At 39.4% G+C, this 21,818-nt stretch overlaps 1 protein-coding gene across 13 annotated transcripts in view; it reads left to right on the top strand.

Annotated features, from left to right (window-relative positions):
- PLCB4 (phospholipase C beta 4) overlaps positions 1 to 21,818 on the top strand; it is a 410,467-nt gene that overhangs the window by 166,015 nt on the left and 222,634 nt on the right. For 3 of the 13 annotated variants that reach the window (XM_030821969.1, XM_030821971.1, XM_030821972.1), the window contains one exon: positions 11,599 to 11,674. The exons of the other annotated variants lie outside the window; for them this stretch is intronic. The gene's annotated coding sequence lies outside the window, so the exon portion shown is untranslated. The remainder of the gene's footprint in view (positions 1 to 11,598; positions 11,675 to 21,818) is intronic. 13 annotated transcript variants of the gene reach the window in all.

Consider the following 21,818-nt stretch of genomic DNA (forward strand, 5'->3'; position numbering starts at 1 on the left):
ACAAAGCAAGTATTCTGGAAAGAGAATGAGGCAAGGGAGTGAAGAGTGGTGTAAGATGTGATGGACAATGGAATATAGGATGGGTAAGAAGGAAAAGGACACCTGAGGACTGTGATGGATAATGAAAGTGTGGTAGGGTCAGTGGAGTGCAGGCCTCAGATTGGTCATTGATGGACTTGGAGTTCTAATAGAGAAGAGGACAATCATTGGGCAGCGAAGGGGTGCCTGCATCTGATTTTGAAAGGAAGTACAGCTGCTGGTGATGCTGATGTCAAGCAAATGCACATAGGCATGGCTGACTGAAGTTGAATGGACAAATATACAATTGGAAGTTAAAAAGTCAAGGGTGTTGACCTCACCTTTGCTCCTGTTAGGCCATAAATGTTAAAATGTATTGATCCACAGTATTATAGAAAAATGTATAATAGTGTCTAAGTTCCCTTTGACTGTAGTTGATGTAAACTGACTCTTTTTCTGTAGTGGACAACAAACTATACGTATTGTAGCCTCAGGCATTCAGAAAGACTGGTCTCTTTCCAAATCCTGCTTTCAAAAATCTCAGAGAAGACAATGACTCGCTCAGCATTGATCGTGAGGCCTCTGCAGGAGCAGTCAGCTCTGACTGGCAGAATTCTCAGATGTAGAAGTGGGTTGTTGGGCAGATAATCCTGTAAATGCCCCTTGCAGACACCAGCTGGTTTACATCAGTAAGTGAGTAAGAAAGGCTTGGGCAAGACACACTTCATGAACCAACTCTTATTGAAGAGGGATGAATGTAATTTAAGCTCCGCCGTCATTGTTTTTGGCATCTTCACGAGTGGTCTGGATTTTATTAACTTACCTTTCCGGTTTAGCTCAGCAGGAAACTTAGCAAGCTGTGATTGTCTTTATCTATTCCAGGCCGGATATCTTTGTTGCCTAGATGCCTTGGCTTGTCTGTGATTTGTTTGTTTATAAGAGTTGTGCAAATCATAAGGGGATAGCTTATTGGATATTCAGGAAGTGAATGAACCCAGGTAACCTGATAAAGAAACAGGACATTCCCAATATGCGGGATCCCCTTTCAGGACTTTCCATGGTCACCATCCCTTCCCCAAGTGTAATCTCTTTCTTGACTTTTTATACCTTAGATTAATTTTGTCTCTTGATGTCTTGATGTTTGTACAGGAAAATCTGCTTATGGTAAGCAGGTACTCTGGCACAGATAAAACCAAGAATGTTTAAGTGACCTATAGGTTAGTGCTTCCTCCAAGGCCTGAAATCCTTGCTGCTCTCCACCCCTCCAACCCTGCTAATCCCCGCCTTCCAGAACAAGGAAGAATAACCTTCTAGCATAAAGAACTACGTTACCCTCAAAGTCTGCTGGTAATTATGTAATGATATAAATTGATAGGACACAAGATCTTTTCAGGCCTTTCCTTTTGTGTGTGTGTGTTTTTTTGCAAATATGACTTCAGGAACATTCATATCAAGAGTCCTGCAGAGAAGAGCCTACTTAGACTGAGCCTAATTGCACAAGGCAGTATCTAATCTTTCGTTTGTGTGTCTGTAATGGAGACCTCTCTCCTGATAATGGTAACAGATGCTGATTTTTAAGTGCTCTCTGTCCTTCTGCAACAGATCAGTGCTGGGAGATGTCAGACACCAAGGCAGGGCTTTCCTGGACTCATTTTGGATTGATGCGAGAGGCACTTATTTCAGACAAGCGGTAGCATTCTACGTGAGTTTCTATGGAAACTAACAATGTCAGATGAGATCAACAGCTGAATGCTATTTCATCCAAAGGCAGCTTAGGTTACATGATTTTGGATAAAAGTTGGCCTGTAAGAAACAAAGGAAAAGATCATTTCTTTCATGGGAACAGACAACTGAAACATGATTTACCCAGCCACATACAGATTACTCTTGTTATGTGTTGGCCACACAGGACATCATGACACCTATGTGATAGGTTTTATTCTAATTACTTCTCTAAATGATACCTTCATGATACTGTGTCACAGAAATACAGATTGTGGAATAACGTGACACTCTCCCACAGGTCTTAAGAGAAAATGAATGAAAAAAAAAAGACAAAATAAGAATTTTTTTAAATGGGCTTTTCTGTATTATACTTTATTTTTCCTCACTGTTTTATTTATTGTGGTATAATTCACATGTGGGAAAATGCACAAATCCTAGGTCCAGACTTTTCATATGTAATATACCCATATCACCACTTCTCAGATCAAGATGTGTGTGTGTGCATACGTATGTTTAAATGACTTATGTGCTTGTCACACACATCCACATCCCCCCACCCCCACCCCCATATATCCTAATCTTTATTAGCTGCAGCATGAGATAACCAAAGTGAAGTTATTGGAGGAAAAGTGGGTGATGAAGATTAGATTAAAGCAGCAATGACCCTGAATGAAATGCTAAGGAGTTTGGACATTTTCTAGTAGGAGCTTGCTCCTCAAGGTATTGTCCAAGGACCAGCAGCATCACTGAGGAGCTTGTTAGAGATGCCAGATCTTGGGCTCCACCTGATCTACTGCCTCAGACTCTCTAGGATGAGGCTCAGCCATCTGTGTTTTCACAAACTTGCCAGGGATCTTTGTGCATACTCAAGTTTGAGAAGCATGACACTAGACCACAGCTCCTGAGAACATAAACCAGTAGTGCTGCTGAAGTTTGCACAAGAAAAGAGGAATTTTAAGTGATGTTAATAGATACTTTGCACAGAAGTGAAATGCTGAACCAAACACAGTTAGACACTTTTCTTTACCATGACATTCTCAGAACCCAGAGTATCCTGATATAGATTGTTAATCCCCTAAAAGGAGTTATAGTATGTAGTGCTATCCGAATTTTTTTTTTGTGGAATCTTTTTTTTTCTTTCTTAGTATTTTTTATAAGAACCAAGGGAGGAATTAATATTGCTTGGAACTTTGGAGACACACCATGGTGGGCAGTGACAAGGCAAAGAAAACTTTTCATTAGGAGAGGAATGGAGTAGCATGATGAAAGCAATGCTCTGCGAATAATCCCATAAAGGCATGCAAGTTTAGAAGATTGGCCTGGTTAGGGGATAGGGACTGCAAAAGAAGGAAATGATTAACTTGGACACCACTAGGGAGGCTCTGGAGATTTCCAGAGCAGCTGGAAAGAGCTCTGAGCAGCTGGATTAGAATGGTGATTCTGAGAAGTGTGGAGGTGTGGCTGTTGTAGGAAGAACTAGGTGCCTATGGATAGAGTGCCAGCATATACTGTTTTAACATTGAACTCTGAAGGAGTTCTGTTGTCACTTCAATACAAGCAAACGTCTCATGGTCCATGAACGTGGTTTCGGAAAGAAGTAGTCCTTTGCCAACAGCATGAAATTACTGCCTGGTCAGTGGTGCAGGCTGCTGCACAGGTGTGCACTGTGGAGGAGGAAATGGAGTTGACCCCCCGAGGGACACCTTATCCATATGTGGGTGTCATCCTTCAGCACAGCAGGAGCACTAGTGAACAGCATACCCTCTGATTTCCAAATCCAGTCTTATCATTTGAGTCCTTTCTGAGATCATGCTGTCACCAGGCAAGGCCACCTTTCTGGGTGGCTGCTGTGTTGGCAGATTTTGATACTGCAATACCTGTGTTTGTGATTTTCCAGGGCATAAAAGGAAAGTGGACATTGTTAACAGTTCCTCATGACTGAGGCTTTTAGTACAATTTTCCATGCTATAAATAAATGATGTTACTCGAAGACAATTAGGTTATATTTGAGAAACTTTCTGATTTGTATCAAAAAGTACCCTCCTGTGCCTTTGGATAGCCAACTGGGCTGGGACTATGTTGAATAATTATTCAGTTTGGAAAGTATAACATTTTAGATTTTTTTAAATAAGAGTAATGTATGCACATGTAATGAGATAGATCAATTCCTGCACCCCCACTTAATTTTTTGGAGGAGATCACTATAGCCGTTTCTGTTTTTAATTCTTACGGTGGTCATTGCTGTAATCTAAGTTAAATCTTCAGTCTTCCAGTACTCAGTTGATCAGTTTTAGTATTAGCTATTGACTTACTTAATGAATAAAGATTTATATAAACTACAATCTTGATTTTTTGATACTTACCTCACTATTTATAGTTCTTTCTGTGGCCCATGTTAGTTTAAATGGCATTTTTCTGTTTCTTATTCCTCTAACATTTGAAGGTCTGTCTTGACTCCTTACCCTGTAAGATGGTGGTGTTTGTGCCACTATCCTCTCTTGAACTTTTCTCCTTCCACTCCCACTTCTTAACAGTCCTCTTTTATGTTGTCAAGTATCCAAGCATTTTCTTTGTCTTATTTTTTCATATCTTACATCATGATAGCTTTCCCACATCAGTATAGATTGCATTATAAACTGGATTTCAATGGATACATCCTGTAGGGGAGAAAAAGCAGTATCTTTTCCATACCCATCTCACGGTTCATGGCTGACACCCCTATAACAAATACAGATTAGCAAGAGAAAAAGGTAACAAATTTATTTAACCAAACTTTCTGTGATACGGGAGTCTTCGGAAATGAATGCCCAAGTACCCAGGGAAAAACTGTATTTTTGTGGACAGTTGTGCTCAAGTATGATTGAAGGATGGAAGGGTATGCTATCATGGTATGTATTAGTCAGGGTTCTCTAGAGGGACAGAACTAACAGGATAGATGTATATATAAAGGGGAGTTTATTAAAGAGTATTGACTCACACAATCACACGATGAAGTCCCACAGTAGGCCATCTGCAAGCTAAGGAGCAAGGAGGCCAGTCTGAGTCTCAAAACCTCAAAAGTAGGGAAGCTGACAGTGCAGTCTTCAGTCTGTGGCCAAAGGCCTCAGAGCCCCTGGCAAACCACGGTGTAAGTCCAAGAGTCCAAAAGCTGAAGAACTTGGAGTCCAGTGTTCAAGGGCAGAAAGCATCTAGCACAGAAGAAAGATGAAGGCTGGAAGACTCAGCAAGTCTGCTCTTCCATCTTCTCTTGCTGCTGTGCTGGCAGCTGATTAGATGGTGCCCGCCCAGATTGAGGGTGGGTCTGCCTCTCCCAGTCCACTGACTCAAATGTTAATCTCATTTGGCAAAACCCTCACAGACACACTGAGGAACAATACTTTGCATCCTTCAATCCAGTCAAGTTGACACTCAGTATTAACCATCACATAGTAATAAACTGGGGTGAACTCAGCAAGGCCTGTTTGTTCAGATTCTTCTTGGTGTCTGTATAGAGGAGTAGCCCTCTGGAATGAGGGTCATATGACCTACTTTCAGGGGAGGTAGGCCAAAGAATTTTTTTTATGACCGTGCTTCAAGGGAGAGAAACGAGAGAGGATTAGAGAGTGACCTCCAGGTGCCATATTTTGGGGTAGTGTGTTCTGAGCCCAATAATTATACCTAGTGTTAAGTAGGTCTGATGATTTTTGTTACTATATTATTTCTCTCTGCTCACCTTCTGCCCAGTTTTCCCTTTCATTCTCTCTGTAACCGCCGTGTATTGTAAATAACTTTACAACTTCAGGCTTCTAGCCTGTGAGTTTTTCTATTATTGTGTTCTGTGCTGTGTCTGAGCTTGATTTTTTTCCTGCTATTCCCTGCGCCAGCTCCAAGCCATACCCACTTCAGTCCCCTCTGGGCATATTCTGGTCTGTAGCATTCCCTGCCTTGGTCTCTGATTGCACACTTGTCCTTGCTTTTTTGTCTGTCTTCTATTCTTGTTTGTTCTTGACCCTTTCTCTTCTCTTTGGTTATCTGTCAGTTCTCTTTGTTATTCCCTTTCATTTGATTGTGGGGTTGGGAGGATGAGAGGGAAAGGAGAGAAGGGGAGAGGAGTAACAAACACAGAAGTTCAGTCCAACAACCCTGGCCACTTAGGTAAACCGTTGTCTGCTCTGATGGATCATGGTACACACCAGAACTTTGTTACTGCATTTCCTGGTGGTAGCAGAGATCTCAATTGTTTGATTTGCAGAAATCCTATCTAATACATTGAATCAGTCATATTTCTTCTTTAATTCTCTGTCTCCAATGGTTTAGAAGGAAAGATAAGACCTATGGAAGGAATATTTAGGCTCAGTTTTCTTTGAAATATATGCAAAACTGGAAGTAAATGAAAAATTAATTTGTAGTGGGTTTAGGTTTATTGCTTAACTACAAAGGAAATGCTTACTTGAATGAAGGCTTCTCGGATTTTTTTGTTACCAGTAATGATTTTATGGCTGGGGTAAATACTGTCACCTCTCTCCCCTTTCTCTATTTATCTTGCCCATTTACACACCTCCCTTGCACTTCCTGCTGTCAGAGAAGCTGAAATCAGCAAATCTGTCTGTAGATCATTTTCTTTTATTCCTCTGATGGCAAAATGGTAACAACAGAGGCATGCATGCGTACACACACACACACACACACACACACACACACACTCACTCCAAACCACACAAGAGAAACCAATGAACCAAAAGCAGAATGGGAAACAAAATTGGCAAAGCATAAAAGAAAAGGAAATGAAAGAAATGTGATTACTGTTGACCAACACTGAATATGATTGTCCAAGTCAGGATACTTGTGTGATGAATCACCAGATGCATTCAAGATTATGTCTAGAGTAACAATGGAAATAGGAGGCTTTAAGCCAAGGGCATACCCTCCAGGAGCCAAAATAAGGAGAGCTCCTTCCCTAGAGAGCAGGTCATGGGAAGGCAGGCAGGAGCCTTGACAAAGTCAGTAGAATCAGAGAATGGAGCTGAAGCATGACCAGAATGTCAGCATAATCAATTATCCAGAACCTTGGTTTATGACAATAAATATTTATTTTTGGTCACAAATTAATGGGTCATCTGGGCTTTTTTTGCTGGTTTGGGTTAGGCTCTTTGGGCTTACTCATGCATCTGTGGTCAGCTAGTGGTTCAGTTGGGGGGCTGGCCAATTTTGGATCACCTCCATTGGGACGACTCAGCTCTGTTCCATGTGGCCTCTCAGCCTCTATCAGGTTAGCCTGGGCTTGTTCGAGGCAGCTGAACAAGGTTCCAAGAGAAGGAGCAGAAGCGTGCAGGGCCTTGGGAAGTCTACATTTGGAACTACAGGTGCTGTTTTCTCATTCTGTTGGCCAAAACAAGTCCCAAGGCGAACCCTAGAGTCAGAATGGGAAGAGACGTCAAAGTTACAGGATAAAGGCCAAGGATACAGGGAGGTTATTAATTGGAGGCATCAAAGCAGTCTGCCGCAACCTGGGCAGTTATTGAGTCAGATTCATGGGTATGGGAGACTCCCCAGGGCTCACAGAGTGGAGGAAGTTCAGAGAATAAAACAGAAAGAGTCATTATGAGGAGATCAGCTTTAAAGAAGGGGATTTGGGATAGAAAACCTCACAGGCTCCTTCCTGATAACAAGGGGCAAGTTCCTTCGGGGCAAATGAAAACAAAGGGATGGCTCCTGTGTCCCTTGACAAGCTTGCCTCAGGGTGATAATTCACGTGAACATTAAAGAAGACCATTCCATCTGGGGGAATCTAACCAATATAAGCAATGGCTGGACCTTCTTAAATTTAGGCATTTTCTGATTTACTAATAGGGTTGAGATAAGGGGCCCTGAATGTCCAATGGACACAGATGAGACTCTCATGCCCTCCTCATGGCTTAGGGAGTTTGGCTGGGGATTTTACAGGATTGGAGGTGCCTCTTTCTTGTGCTTTACCCTAAACCGGGGAATTAGAGTAGTGGTTTTCAAAGTGTGGACCCTGGATGAGCAGTATCCATGTCACCTGACAACTTGTTAGACATGCAGATTCTCAGGCTCACCCCAGACCCATGGAATCAGAAACTGTAGGAGTGGGATCTAGGCATCTGCGAGTTAACAGCCCTCCCCAGGTGATGTTGATGCGTGCTCAATTTGGAGGCAGCAGAATTAGGGTTCTGTGTGGTATTGATGGGTTCAAAGCCCATCAAAGAAGTGGAATGGATAGATGGATTTAGCAAGCAAATAAAAAATACAGGACATCCAGTTATATTTGAACTTCAGATCATCAACAAGTAAATGTTTTAGTGTAAGTATGTTCCATGTAATATTTGGGATGTACTTTTAATACTAAAACATTATTTATTGTTGATCTGAGAACCAAACATAACCCAGTGTTCTGTATTTTACCTGGCAGCCTTGGAAAGAGGTATAGAAAAACTGCAGAAAGTTCAAAGAACATCAAGATTATTAATAGAATAGAAATTCTAGAGAGAAAGGTTAAAGAAATTAACTTGATGAACCCAGAGAGTACAGCACTGGTGGGATTAATAGGTTGGAGGATTTTATTTAAAGGGAATGCTGCTGAGCTGTTCTTCATGAATGCCCAAATTAATCGAGAAGAAATTTATTTTAGAAAGAGGCAAGACTTCCTGCCAATAAATGACTTCAGTGGGGGCTCTGAATGATTTTGTGATTCTCAAAGGAGGTCAGATCCATTTGGGATTTCATGGGATTGCATGCAGCCAATACTCCAATTTGTGTTTGTGAAAGAGCAGTTTAGAGAGGCATTTGCCAACAGGAGGTTGGAGCAGGTGATTTCTCAAGGCTCTTGATGACTTCTCTGTTTGAAGCTGCAATTTTTTGCATCCTTCTTTTTTGAAAAACGCATAGCGTTTTGATTATTTTTCAAAACCGAATGTATCTGAAAGGTTGGTTTTTTAGAATGTGGATATAAAGGGGAGGCAGTAAAGCAGAGGTGTTAATAATAGGATGCTTTGAAACCAGACCGCATGGATTCAAATCCCAGCTGTGCCACTTCCTAGCCTCCTGCAACCTTTGGTTAGTTTGTGCCTCAAATTTCTCATCTGTAAAATGGGAATTATTGTGAACTACTCATTATTATCTCATAGGTAACTGTGAGGTTTAATTGAGCTTATTCATGTAAAATATAAGAATTGTGCCTAGAACATGGTTAGCCTTCATGAAAAGTTATTTTATATTATTAAGGACTAGAGTCTCTCTGTATATCCTGGACATTCAGAGGTTGTTATGGCCAGAAGCCATTGGTGAATGGTCAGTCCAATGACAGGTATGGTAGAAGCATTGTCCCTCATGAGCAGTAATGTCCTGTCCCTCTCCCTGATCCCTAATCTTGAGGTGTTGGTTAAGCTTAGAGTGATGTTATTCTGTGGTCGTATTACTGCATCGTAATCATGAATCATTTCTCTTTCTCTACCCAGATGAACTTTCCCACATTTTCTAGAAACCCCCAAGATAATTGGGTTTCATTTCCCATTGCATGTTAAATTCAATTAAAAAGCTGTAAGAGAATCCCATATAGTGTCGCTGAGAATATAATGACATTTCCAAAATATTTTTTAAGAAACTTGAACTCTAAATCAATTTAGTTCTGCTAGTAAGGACAGAGATTTAGTCATGGAAAAATATTAATCTGATGACTAGTTTTTATCAAAATTAAGGATCAATTGTGACTAGTTACTTTCAGAAACTTAGTTTTGGAGATGAAAACAAGAGGTTTTCTTTCTGAACTCCTGCAGGGAAGAAAAAAAGGTAATATTGGCCCCATACAATACATAATTTCTGTCTACATGTGATTGGAGTGTCAAATGATAAATCCCAAACCCCTGTTAGAAACAAGTTTAGTCAGTCTGTTCAGGACTTTACTGTATTTACTTGATGATCAGTAAAATAAAGAGTGTTTAGGTGGACTTTTTTTTGTTGTTTTGTTGAAAAGTTTAAGTTTGTTCTTTAAATGAAGTTCCCTTTTGAATTTGCAATGAATAGTAGGCACCCAATTTTGCAGTGCTTGAATTCTGATAGTAAATAGTGATGGTTGTTATTTTTATTTTATTAAAGAAAATGCAGCATAATGCCTACATCATGGCTTAAAACATTAAGTATTTAGTCTTCTTCTTGAGTCTGTGGACACTGGGCAGTTCTGAGCAAGTGGACCAGGCTTGACTGATCTCAGCTATGCTCATGTATATGTCTGTCAGCTGACATGTTGTCTGGTGGCTGTCTGGGCAAGAGCAGCCTTCTCCTTCACACTCTGGGAGTTGGCCAGTTGTAGGTTGAGGATGGGATAACTGTGCCATGTGCCACTTATCATCCAGAAGGCTAGCCCAGCCTGTTCACATGGTGGAGGCAGGAGTTCAGGAGTTCAAGAGAGACAGAGAAAGAGGCTGGAAGTAGGCAAAATCTCTTGAGAGCTAAACTTTGAATTGGCACCAAGTCACTTCTGCTGCATTTTGTTGGCCAACGGAAGTCCCAAGGTCAGTCCAGAATTTTGGGGAGTGAGGAAATAGATTCCACTTCTTGATGGGAGGAACTACAGAATCACAAGACAAAGGTGTTTGGGGGTAGGCCAAAAAAAGGCTCACAAAATCCATGTCAAATCCCTGGAATCTGTGAATGTTACCTTCTATGGCAAAAGATATGATTAAGTTAGGAATTTTGAGGGGAAGAGTTTATCCTGGATTATCCAGATAGGCCCTACCCTAAATTTAGTCACATGCATCTCTACAAAAGAGAGGCAGAAGAAGTCTGAGTGAGACCCACAAAAGAGGAGAGGGTGATATTAAGATGGAGGCAGAGATTGGACTGAAGCAACTTCAAGCCAAGGAATGCTTCCACCAGCAGAAGTTGGAAGAGGCAAGAAATGGAATCTCCTCCTAGAACCTCTGTAGGGAGTATGGCCATGCCAGCACCTTGGTTTTGTACTTTTGGCCTGCAGAACTGAGAGGCAATAAATATCTGGTGGTTTCTTTTTTTTTTTTTTTTTTTCCAGCCTCCCAAGTAGCTGGGACTCCAGGCACATGCCACCATGTCCTGCTAATTTTTGTATTTTTAGTAGAGACAGGGTTTCACTATATTGCCCAGGCTGGTCTCGAACTCATGACTTCGTGATCCGTCCACTTCAGCCTCCCACAGTGCTGGGATTACAGGTGTGAGCCACAGCACGTGGCCAATATTTGCTGTTTTTAAGCTGTCTAGTTGGTGGTAATTTGTTAAAGCAGCCCGAGAAAACTGATCCAGGTATGGATACAGGGAGGGATAAAGAATTGAAGACATTTTTGCAATAATCTACATATACCATAAACTTAGATAATTTTATATAGCTCTTTTTCACTTAATATGACAAAACATTTATTCATGTTATTACAATACTGTTAAACACTATTTTGAATAATTGTATAATACATAATATATACTGAGTTGATCTAGCTGAACATTTTATTGTTATTGACAATTCCTTCCATTTTTCTGATGAAACCCTGTGCATAAAACAACATAATCTCTATGCTCTGAATCACCATTCAGTTTCTCCCTTACCACTATACATACCTTCAATGGCAAAAACCACAGTTACTTTTGCACCAACCTAATAGTTCTTGGAATTATTATAATCACCTGTGAGTGGTCTCGCTCTTCCTCCAGCAGGTGTAAAAACACAGCTATACCAGATTTGTTGTCTGATGAAAAACACAGTTCAAGTTACCTTTAGCTAAAAACCTTCAAAGTTTGCTTTCAAATACTAGTTCTTTAATCCAACACTTAAAACTCCTGTGGTAATGTTGTCTACGTACAATTGTCATATAGCACTTTTTTTTTTTTTGCAAGGCTTTCGCATCTTGAGGACAGCACTGCCTTTTTCAACTTTGTGTACCCTAACGTCATTTGCCTTGGTGTTTTGGAGGTATGGCTCACTCTGCTATCTGCTGCATGATGAGTGAATAAAGAAATTAAAAAGAGAAACATAATTGTCTTCTCTTGTCATATATGATCTCAGTTATTCAATATGACTGGATTTGAAATTGACTGGGTAAATTGCCTTGTTTTAGTTGCTTAGGGGAGTCTTAATATTTTCATACCATTGACCCATTTGGCATCTGGAGAAGCCTTCTCAGAATAATGTTTATTAATACCTAGAACAAAACATATAGGATTACCGAAGAAATCAATTATATTGCACAATAGTTCAAAGTATTATGAATTGCAATATAGTAACTGTGTGCATCTTTATGTTAATACATAAAATAATATATAGCATTAGGCCTCTTAGTTACTATTATTTCAAAGTAGTGATGACAGTACCCAGCATATTAAGATACTTCAACATCATAATGTGATATTAAGATATCTGTGGTTTTTATTGGTGGCAGAATCACAGATCTTGTTAGTACTACTCTAGTTCGTTGCCAATGCCCATAATTGAAGAAAACTCTGCATTTTAATGAGAGGTAGGTATAAATGAAATTGTAACTTTGTTTTCATTTTAGTTCATGAATTACCTGAATTCTGTAGACCCCAGGTTGAGGACCTGAAAAGCTTTTTTAGAAATAGCTCTAGCCTCTGTTTTCCCCAGTTGTCATCACGTAAGTTTGATTAAATATTTTAAGTAGTTTATGAAGTTATAGGTAGGCAAGACATTTCTGAACACTTGCATGTATAACATAGCACCTAAGATGTTGTAGACATTATGTAAACTCTTTTTGAATAAAAATATAACCCTCTTCAAATGCAGATGGAAAATAAAAACTCACTCGCTTGGACACGTTTCTGTTACTAACCTTCCTGGGTAGTTGTTTTGTTAAGTTGTTTAGTTGAATCATTTCCCTGTTGATGCTAAATTGGTAAGTTGCTTGCATATAGTGTAGTCTATGAATAATTATCTGTGATATTTATTTGTTGAGTTTGTTCCCACTTCCAAAGGGGCTTGAGGTAGATTGGGTTCTGAAACAAAGTGCAGAATAGAGCAATTATGTAAACATAGATTTCCGGGAGGTTCTGAGGAGGCAGGTGCTCCAGGCACCTGGTGATCTGATTTCCACTCTTGGGCATTGCACTCTGGTCTAATTTCTGTAGGTGGGGATAAAATGGGAAGCATTTAATGCAGTCTCCATTTCCTCTCAATAGAAATTATACAAAAATATTTTTTATTTCATAAAAAACATTTTTCTTTCAAATTTAAATAGCCTGTAATATATTTCTTCGTTTTACAAAGCCCCGACTTACAGCAGCATAATATTTATTAATAGAGTTAAGCAGAATCAGTGCATGTGTCCTGTCACACTGAGAACTGTAGTATTGTGGACAATGTTTCTAATGTGTTGTGATCGGTTAGCTCTCATGAGAATAAGATGAATGTTTATATTACATATATATTATATATCTCTATCTCTACCCATTACTGTATCTGTGTGTATATATGTATATATGTGTATATACACATAACATCGAAAGTATGTGTATGTGTGTTCATCCATGTACTGTGATTAAAACTCATGTACAATGATGTTCACTTGAACACCAGCATTTTTTTATGTGGTTGATCTTTGCGTTTTTCTGTCTTCAGGCCATCTAAATCCTCTGACTTTGAGGTTTTTTGATTTGGTTGAAACTAATACCAAAATTGGAAATCTTTTATTACACCAGGTTAACTCGAAGAGTTTCTTAATATGGGATAAATGGATAGTTTGTAAGATTAGGAATAAATGTGATAATCACTTGAAGTTCTTGGAGCATACATAGTGTTTTGATTATTAATTTTGGCATCGCTTAAACATGTTAGAAATAAAAAAGGCCAGCAGCCTTTTGTGTGAGATTAACTTAGTAAAAATTACATAAAGAGTTTGCATTATTTATTTTTGTTTTCTGTTTCATTGAGTGGAAAATTTAAATCCAACCTACTGACTCTTTTAACACACTGAGAACTATATTTCTAATTTATTGAGTGTCAGAAATATGTCTTCAAATTCCCTAAGGCTCAACTTCAAGGCAGGTTCCTTTATGAGGTTTTCTCTCATCCTCTGCATTAATTTCCTATGGTTGCTGTAGAAAATCATCACAAATTTAGTGACTTAAAACAACACAAGTTTATTTTCTTATAATTCTGAAAGTCAGAAGTCCAAAATCACTGGGCTAAAATCAAGGGGCTGGCAGAGCTGCCTTCCTTTCTGGGGGCTCCTGAGGGGGACCCTTTCCTTCTTTTTCCAGTTTGTAGCGGTTGCCTGCTTTCCTTGGCATATAGCTCCCTTTTGTCTTCAAAACCATCAAGTCTTTCTTACAATGTCATCTCTCTGTTTCTTACTCTTACTCTTCCTTTCCCCCCATTTAAGGACCTTTCTACCTTTGTGATTCCACTGGGTCCACATGGATAATCTGGGATAATCTCTTTATTTTAAGGTGAATTGATTCAGTTGATTAGCATTTTAATGCCAGCTTTTTTTTTTTTTTTTTTTTTTTGAGACAAGGTATCTCTCTGTCACCTAGGCTGGTGTGTAGTGGCACAATCACAGCTCACTGTGGCCTCTAACTCCTGGGCTCAAGGGATCTCCCCACCTCAGCCTCCCAAGTAGCTGGGACTTCAGGTGTGTGCCACCATGCCCAACTAATTTTTATTTTTTTTAATTTTCTGTAGAGACAGGGCCTTGCTATGTTGCCCAGGCTGGTCTCGAACTCCTGGCTTCAAGTGTCAGTCTCCCAAAGTGTTGAGATTACAGGCATGAGCCACCATGCCTGGCCCTTTAATGCCATTTTTCATCTTAATTCTCCTTTGCGATATAACCGAACATAGTCACAGGCTCTGGGCATTAGGAAATGGCTGTCTCTAGGGAGGTATCATTCTGCCTACCACATCCCCTAAACCAGAAATGATCTATGTGTCTTTCATAAGGTGTTAGGGAAACACTATCTCAACGTGCTATTATTCACATGCATGCTTTATCTCTCCTTTATAATTTAACTTATGGGAAAGACAGGACCCTGTCTATATTATATTTATGTTCTCCTCAGTATATAGCAACACTGAAAGAACCAGATAAATATTTTTTGAGCAAATGAATGATTCTGTATCCAAGGAACACATTAGTTATAAGGGAGAGAGGTCAGCTATAGAAATAGAGAAAAAGAAAAAAGGCAGAAATTGACAGACTATTATCAGCTATATGCCAAGGAAAGCAGGCAACCGCTAGAAGCTGGAAAAAGAAGGAAAGGGTCCCCCTCAGGAGCCCCCAGAAAGGAAGGCAGCTCTGCCAGCCCCTTGATTTTAGCCCAGTGATTTTGGACTTCTGACTTTCAGAATTATAAGAAAATAATAATTCTCATAAGAGAATAGTGTCTTCATATGCACCATTGCCTCTAAGCAGCAAATAATTTAACTTGTTAAAGTTATGATCCACTTCAGAGTTATCCTATTCTGTCTCACTATAAATCAGTATTTTGGCACAAAAAAATCCTTCAGCCTCGTGTTGGCTTACTATGAATAAGTTCCTTGAAGCCTTGCAAGCTCTGGGCATCCTACCTTCATGAAAGTGATGGCCACACTCTGTGATGGATGCCCTGTGCAGAGAGACCTATTGGGTAGCCGGCCTGCACCTGTTAGGTGGTACCCACAAACCTTCCTTAAACTCTATGAGCTTTACGGCATTAAAACACTTCTAAACACATGCAGCTTTTCTATGAAGCACTCTTAAGAACAAAGGACAGTGAATGAATTCCCCTAAGATGTTCAGAAAGCCAAGATTTCCCCCAAGTATTACCTTAAGACTGCACATGAGTTATATATTTTACTCCCATGATGCATTTGTATAGTTCTAAATATATAAAAATTGTTTGTTTGTTACACATCCAGGAAGTGTCCTTTTGAGATGTGTGAGCATATATTCTTACCATAGTTCTGTAATGTAGGCAGGCATTATTTGCCTGTCTTGCAGGTGAGGGATTCAACTCATATCTGGTGTGTGATGTGTGCAACACAGTGAGTAATTTGAATCTAGATTACTTCACTTCAAACTCCATGCTTATTACACATTTAGTACCTCACAAACTACATCTCATGTGGCATCATGATTTGTAGGCCATCAGGTGTTCTGTTAACTTATGAACTGAATAATGCAGCGTTTTCTAAAATGTGCTCCATGCCGCAATACTCCAGTGATATTCTCTGTGAAGAGTTCTGTAATCAACAATACTTTCAGAAGTAAAGAGTGTGTTAGTATAGTAGTGACTATGCATGTCCAATAGAGAAATGGGTTTTTACTTTGTTTTTACCCCAGTGTCTTCCAAACTGATATAGCCACAGAATCCTTGCTTTCTGCCCTCTTGCTATTATCTGTTGGGCAAGGGACAAATTTCTAGGTCCTGGATCCCCACTTTCTCAGTCTTGATTATGCATCCAGCCATGGTGTGCAAATTGCGCTGTTGTTAATGGGCAAAGGTTGGCTTTGCCACCTGGTTTTATTAGGAGAGCTTTCAGCAGCAAGAACTAGAATACCTAAGTCATTTTGTTTGAGCCCTTGCTAATGAAAGTGTGGTCCTCATATCGGCTGCATAGGCGTCACCTGGGAGCTTATTAGAAATTCAGGATTTCAGTCCCCATCCTTGATTTTGTGAAAGGGAATCTGCATTTGAACAAAATCTCCAGGTAAGTCATATGTAGTGTAACATTTTAAAAGCACTGATTTTAACCATAAGAACAATTATTTTTTATCTAACAAGAAATTCTGAGGTGAAGCGTTCTATTTTACTGGCGACTTGGTAGTGGCATCAAGGACCTGGATGCTTGTCTCCTCATGGTGGTAAAATGGCTGCCGAAGCTCCATACATTATCTCTTCCCCCAGCTGTATTTAATTTCAGGATGGAAAGAGGCAGAGGCAAAGGACTTTGTTCTTATGTGGCTCCCTTTTTTTTACTAACTTCTTGCTCAGAAGGTCACTTGCAGCCTTCCCCTTAGTTCTCACCTATTAGATGGATTACTGGCAATAATAAATAACTGGCAATAATAAAGGCCTCAATTCTCTTTGGTCTTGACCAATGTTGTTTAAAAAATATATAATGCTAGCCACATATATAATTTAACATTTTCTAATGGCCATATTTTTTGAGAAAGCAAAAAGAAAACAGGTTAATAATATATTTTATTAACCAATATATTCATACTATTATCATTTCCACATGTATCCAATATATAAAAATTGTCAGTGAGATATTTTATAATCTGTTTCTTCAAAGTCTTTGAAATTAAGTCTGTATTTTATGCCTATAGCACATCTCAATTCAGATACTAAATTTTCATCAGATATTCTTGATCTGTGTTTAGATCTCATAAAAGTCACAATTAAAAGTGTTCACATATCTAAGTTGTTCCATGTAATAATTAACCAGTAACCAAATCAGTAGAAGATTTGAAATGTAAATGCAAATTAATAAAAATTAAAATAAATTGAAAACTGGGTCCATCACATTTCACATGTTCAGTAGCCACATGTGGCTAGTAGCTATCATATGAGACACTGCAAGTGTAGGTCCTCACTACTCAAAGTGTGGTCCAAGGACCAGCAATGTCAGCATCATCTGTGAGCTTGTTAGAACTGCTAAATCTTGGGTCGTACGCTAGAGCTACGAAATCAAAATTTACATTTTATTTTAATGCATATTAAAGTTTGAGAAATTCTAGTCTAAGCTGTTCTCAATCTTGGCTCTAATTTAGATTTAATGTGGCACCTTTAGAAAATACTGTTGCCTGCACCCTATCCCAGAACCTTGGAATCAGACTTTCTGTAGTGGGGTACGGGCATTCATTTTTTTAATTGAAGCTTTCTAGGTTATTCTAGGATGCAGCTGTGATGGTAAATTTTATATGTCAACTTGACTGGGCTGAGGGATATCAGATAGCTAGTAAAATATTATTTCTGCTTATGTCAATGAGGATGTTTCAGGAAGAAATTAGTAAAGAAGATTGCCCTCACCAATGGAGCTGGGCTTCATCATCCAGTCTGGTGAAGGGCTGAATAGAACAGAAAAGCAGAGGAAGGGTGTGAATTTGCTCTCTCTGCTTGTGCTGAGACATCCATTTCCTCCTGTCTTTGGATCCTGAAGCTCCTGGTTCTCAGGCTTTTGCACTTAGATTGGTACCTACACAACCTTGGCTTCCCTCGTTTTTAGGCCTTCTGGTTTGGACAGGAGTGACACCACTGGCTTTTGTGGGCCTCCGCTTACAGACAGAAGATTGTGGGACTTTTCAGCCTCTGTGATCATGTGAGCCAATCAGTCTCTTGTAATACATCTTTCTGTGTCTCTCTGCATATCCTTTGGTCCTGTTTCTCTGGAAAGCCCTGATAAATGCAGCTGCTAAGTTTGAGAACCACTGGCCTAGACTAATCCTGATCCATCATCTCCAATCAGACACATTGTAGCCTAAGCAGTACTATGGTAGAAGCTCTCGGTTGAGTAACCAACCGTGATTTCCCCACTGGGTTTTGCTTCCCTATGGCCCATGTACATTTCCAGCAAAGCGAGGGACCCGACTAGAATCAGCTATACTTGCTCGAGTTGCACATTCTTGGTCTTTGTCCATTCACTCACTGGCTAACTCCTTCCTCTCTTTGCCTGTCAGCAGTTTCTTCATTCTTCACCTTCCTCGTTCTCCAGGTAGCAAACAGGGTAGGGCTCCTGCTCTGTGCTGATACCTACTCAGACCCAATCTAGAAGGCCCTCAATGACTGCCAGTTTCTTTCAGCTCCTCATCCCCACTCTTGCCCCAATGAAAATGGGTTTCTCTTCCCTGTTGCCCTGTTCCCATCTCTTTCCACTTCTAGATGGCAACTTGCACACTTCCAGTCTTTGTTTCCTTCAGGTGCTCATAATTCTGCAGTCATTTTGCTTATTATGTTTTGCCTCTTTGTTGATGATAAGCTCAAATGAGGTATGTATAAAGTCTGTTCACAGAAAGCAGCTCTGAATCTGTGAGGCCAAACTTAGATGTGATTTAATGACCATATTTGGGTACATTGGAAGCTGCCCATGTTCACTTCCCAGGTTTCCTGGAGACTGAGAAGGTGCACATGCCTCAAAACATAGGCTTGCAAATTTACGTGCCTCTGTTGCCAACTAGATCTGCTGGGTTTCTCTTTGGAGAAGGGAATTTTAGCAGGACACACATGAAAAAATAAGTGCTCCTCTGTTATTCAACTGTGAAGCTGCCATCAGTGCAAACAAAGCCATGTTAGAGCAAAAGCATGTTTGGTCTGCCCAGCTCTAATAGATGATGTTCATGTCCCTTGGGCTCAAGAACAAAGGAACTGCCTGACAGTCTTTTGAAATCTCACCTGTTTCTTGGTAGAGAAACTTCTGTGCAGTATACATTTCCATGATAAGTAACTGCTGTCAAATCTAATAAGACTAATCTAAAATTTAAGCTGTATGAAAGTTAGGCTGTGTAATAAAATAACCTGATTATATTAGAAAATAACTGTTTTTATTTGAAGACTGAGCACTCGGAGAAGTATAGGAGTTAGCCAACAAAATCAATTCTTCAGCTTACATTTGAAAATGAAGTTCCTGTTTTAACTGTATAGATCCTATGATAAAAATGTCTCAGACTAGAAAATGCAATTTTTGAAATGTAAAGTTGTGATGTAGGATTAAAAATATTATTGTCTTGGCCGGGTGTGGTTGCTGATGCCTGTAACCCCAGCACTTTGGGATGCCAAGGCAGGTGGACCACTTGAGGCCCCTAGGAGTTCGAGACCAGCCTGGGCAACATGGTGAAACTGTCTCTACTAAAAATACAAAAATTAGCCAGGCTTGGTGTTGCATGCCTGTAATCCCAGCTTCTTGGGAGGCTGAGACACAAGAATCTCTTGAATCTGGGTGTCAGAGGTTGCAGTGAGCTGAGATTGTGCCACTGTACTCCAGTCTGGGCAATGGCAAAACTCTGTCTCAAAAAATAAAAATAAAAAAAATTGTCTCATCACATTTACATAATTATTCTCTAATATTTATATTGCAATAAAAATGAATCTGGTAAAATTCCCATGAAATGCGGGGATGTTTATTGCAAATGGTCCAATGGCTTTTCAGAGAAGCTCCTTGAGAAATATCCATATGATTCAAATTATGTGCAGAACAGCAAAGTAGTAAAAGTATACTATCAACTTTCTAGTATTAGAATTAAGAAATGTCAAGAAGAACTACCTCAAATTTTGGAAGGCCAGAGAAATTTTGATTCTTCTGCAATCACTCTAGTCAGTAAAAGAGATAAACCAAATAATAATAAATACACATATCTAGTAAAATATATATTTATACCTGCTCATACAGTGAAGTATATCTAATTTACCCAATACTATAGATAAGACATGGATGTGTTGTACCTTGCCCTGTTAATGGTGCTCTCACCAATAATCTCATCATCCTCTATGGCCCTAGGCAGAGTTCGTAATACTTTTGTTTCATTTGACAGATTTGAAAACACTCAGAGAAAAGCAGTATATACCCAAAGTCATAAGAATGGTAGGATTAGAAGTCATTCTTCTTATTAGCTTCTGTTCTTTTCACTGCAGTATGCTGCCTCTTTATTCCTTGAGGCCCTCAGCCAATAGGATTTTTTAGGCATGCTGGGCTTTTAGACATTAAAGAACTAGCCAGCGAGTTGAACATTCCATGGTGGATTAAACCAGCCTAATTAACTTGTCTCTCTTCTCTACTACAGGTCTTCAGTCTTTTTTTTTTTCTTTATTTCTGGAAGCAGTAAAACTTTGAACTTAGTTTTTTTTTGTAAGTTTGAACTTAGTTTTTTTTGGTAAGTTTAGCATAAATTTAATGGCAAAATCATGCCCAAACCAACAGATGGTAATATATAATCTTTATTTATCCCACTTAGAGTGAATAGTCATAGATTTCACTCCATAAATACCTATGTATTTGATAAGGATCCACAAACATTTTCTGTAAATGGCCAGATAGTGATTATTTTAGGCCTTGTGGACCATACCATCTCTGTTGCAGCTGCTCAACTCTGTATTCGTAGCATGAAAGCAGACATAGACAATACATAAATGAAGTTGTGGCTGAGTGCAAATAAGTCTTTATATGCAAAAATAGGTGGCAGGCTGGACTTGGCCCATTGACCATAGTTTGTCAACCACCTAGACTAAAAGGTGATGCTCAGATCTGTTGGGACTATTGCATAACATATACATATACACACACCATATTACCTTTCTGAATTCTGAAATATTTCAGACTTCAAGAGTGTTTAGTAAGGGACCAAGAGTGTGTACTGAAGATTTAAAGGAAGTTTTATAAGGGAGAAAGTCACCTCTATTATGGTCAAGCATTAAAGTTCTTGTATATAGATGTCTGGAGGGGCAACTAAGGTTCAGATATTGCTAGTGCGTTAATCAGGAATGAGTTTTGTGAACAACAAAGCATTAGAACACATAGCTTCTTCGTTGTCCCTTGCAACAAGATTAGAGGTAGGCAGTCCAGAGCTGGTTCAAGAGCTAAGTGATTCCCTCAGGGATCCAGACTCTGTCCATATTTATTCTCCAGCATCCTTAGTTGATAAGCCTTCACCCTAATGCTCATTGTCTCATGGTTGCAAGATACATCTTGTACCTCCATTGTCAAATGCACGCTCCCAGCAGAAAGAAAATAAGAAAGCAGAGAGAATTGTCTGTCTCAGAGAAGTAGAAACTTACCCCTGAAAATCTCAACGTTCCTCTTGTCCGCTAAACAAGGTTACAAGGCTACTCCTAATTGTAAGAAGACTCAGGAAGCAAGTATTTTTAGTTGGATTCATTTTCATCACCCTGTAAAATCAGGAGAAAGGATGTTGGGTGGGCAAGTTGCACACCATCTGCTGAGGCATCTGTTCTTGTTTGGTGGCTGTTATATTTTGTTACAGATATTTAACATCATATCGTCTTCTCCCCTGGGGAACATATCTTTTTAAGTATCCCCAGTGTTAGCAGCTTGTTTTCCATCTGAGTTGGAAAATTAAATAACATTATTCACATTTTTATGTAAATGTTGTATAATGTGCATATATAATTAC

Source organism: Nomascus leucogenys, chromosome 11 (genome assembly GCF_006542625.1).
Source record: "Nomascus leucogenys isolate Asia chromosome 11, Asia_NLE_v1, whole genome shotgun sequence".
NCBI lineage: Eukaryota > Metazoa > Chordata > Mammalia > Primates > Hylobatidae > Nomascus > Nomascus leucogenys.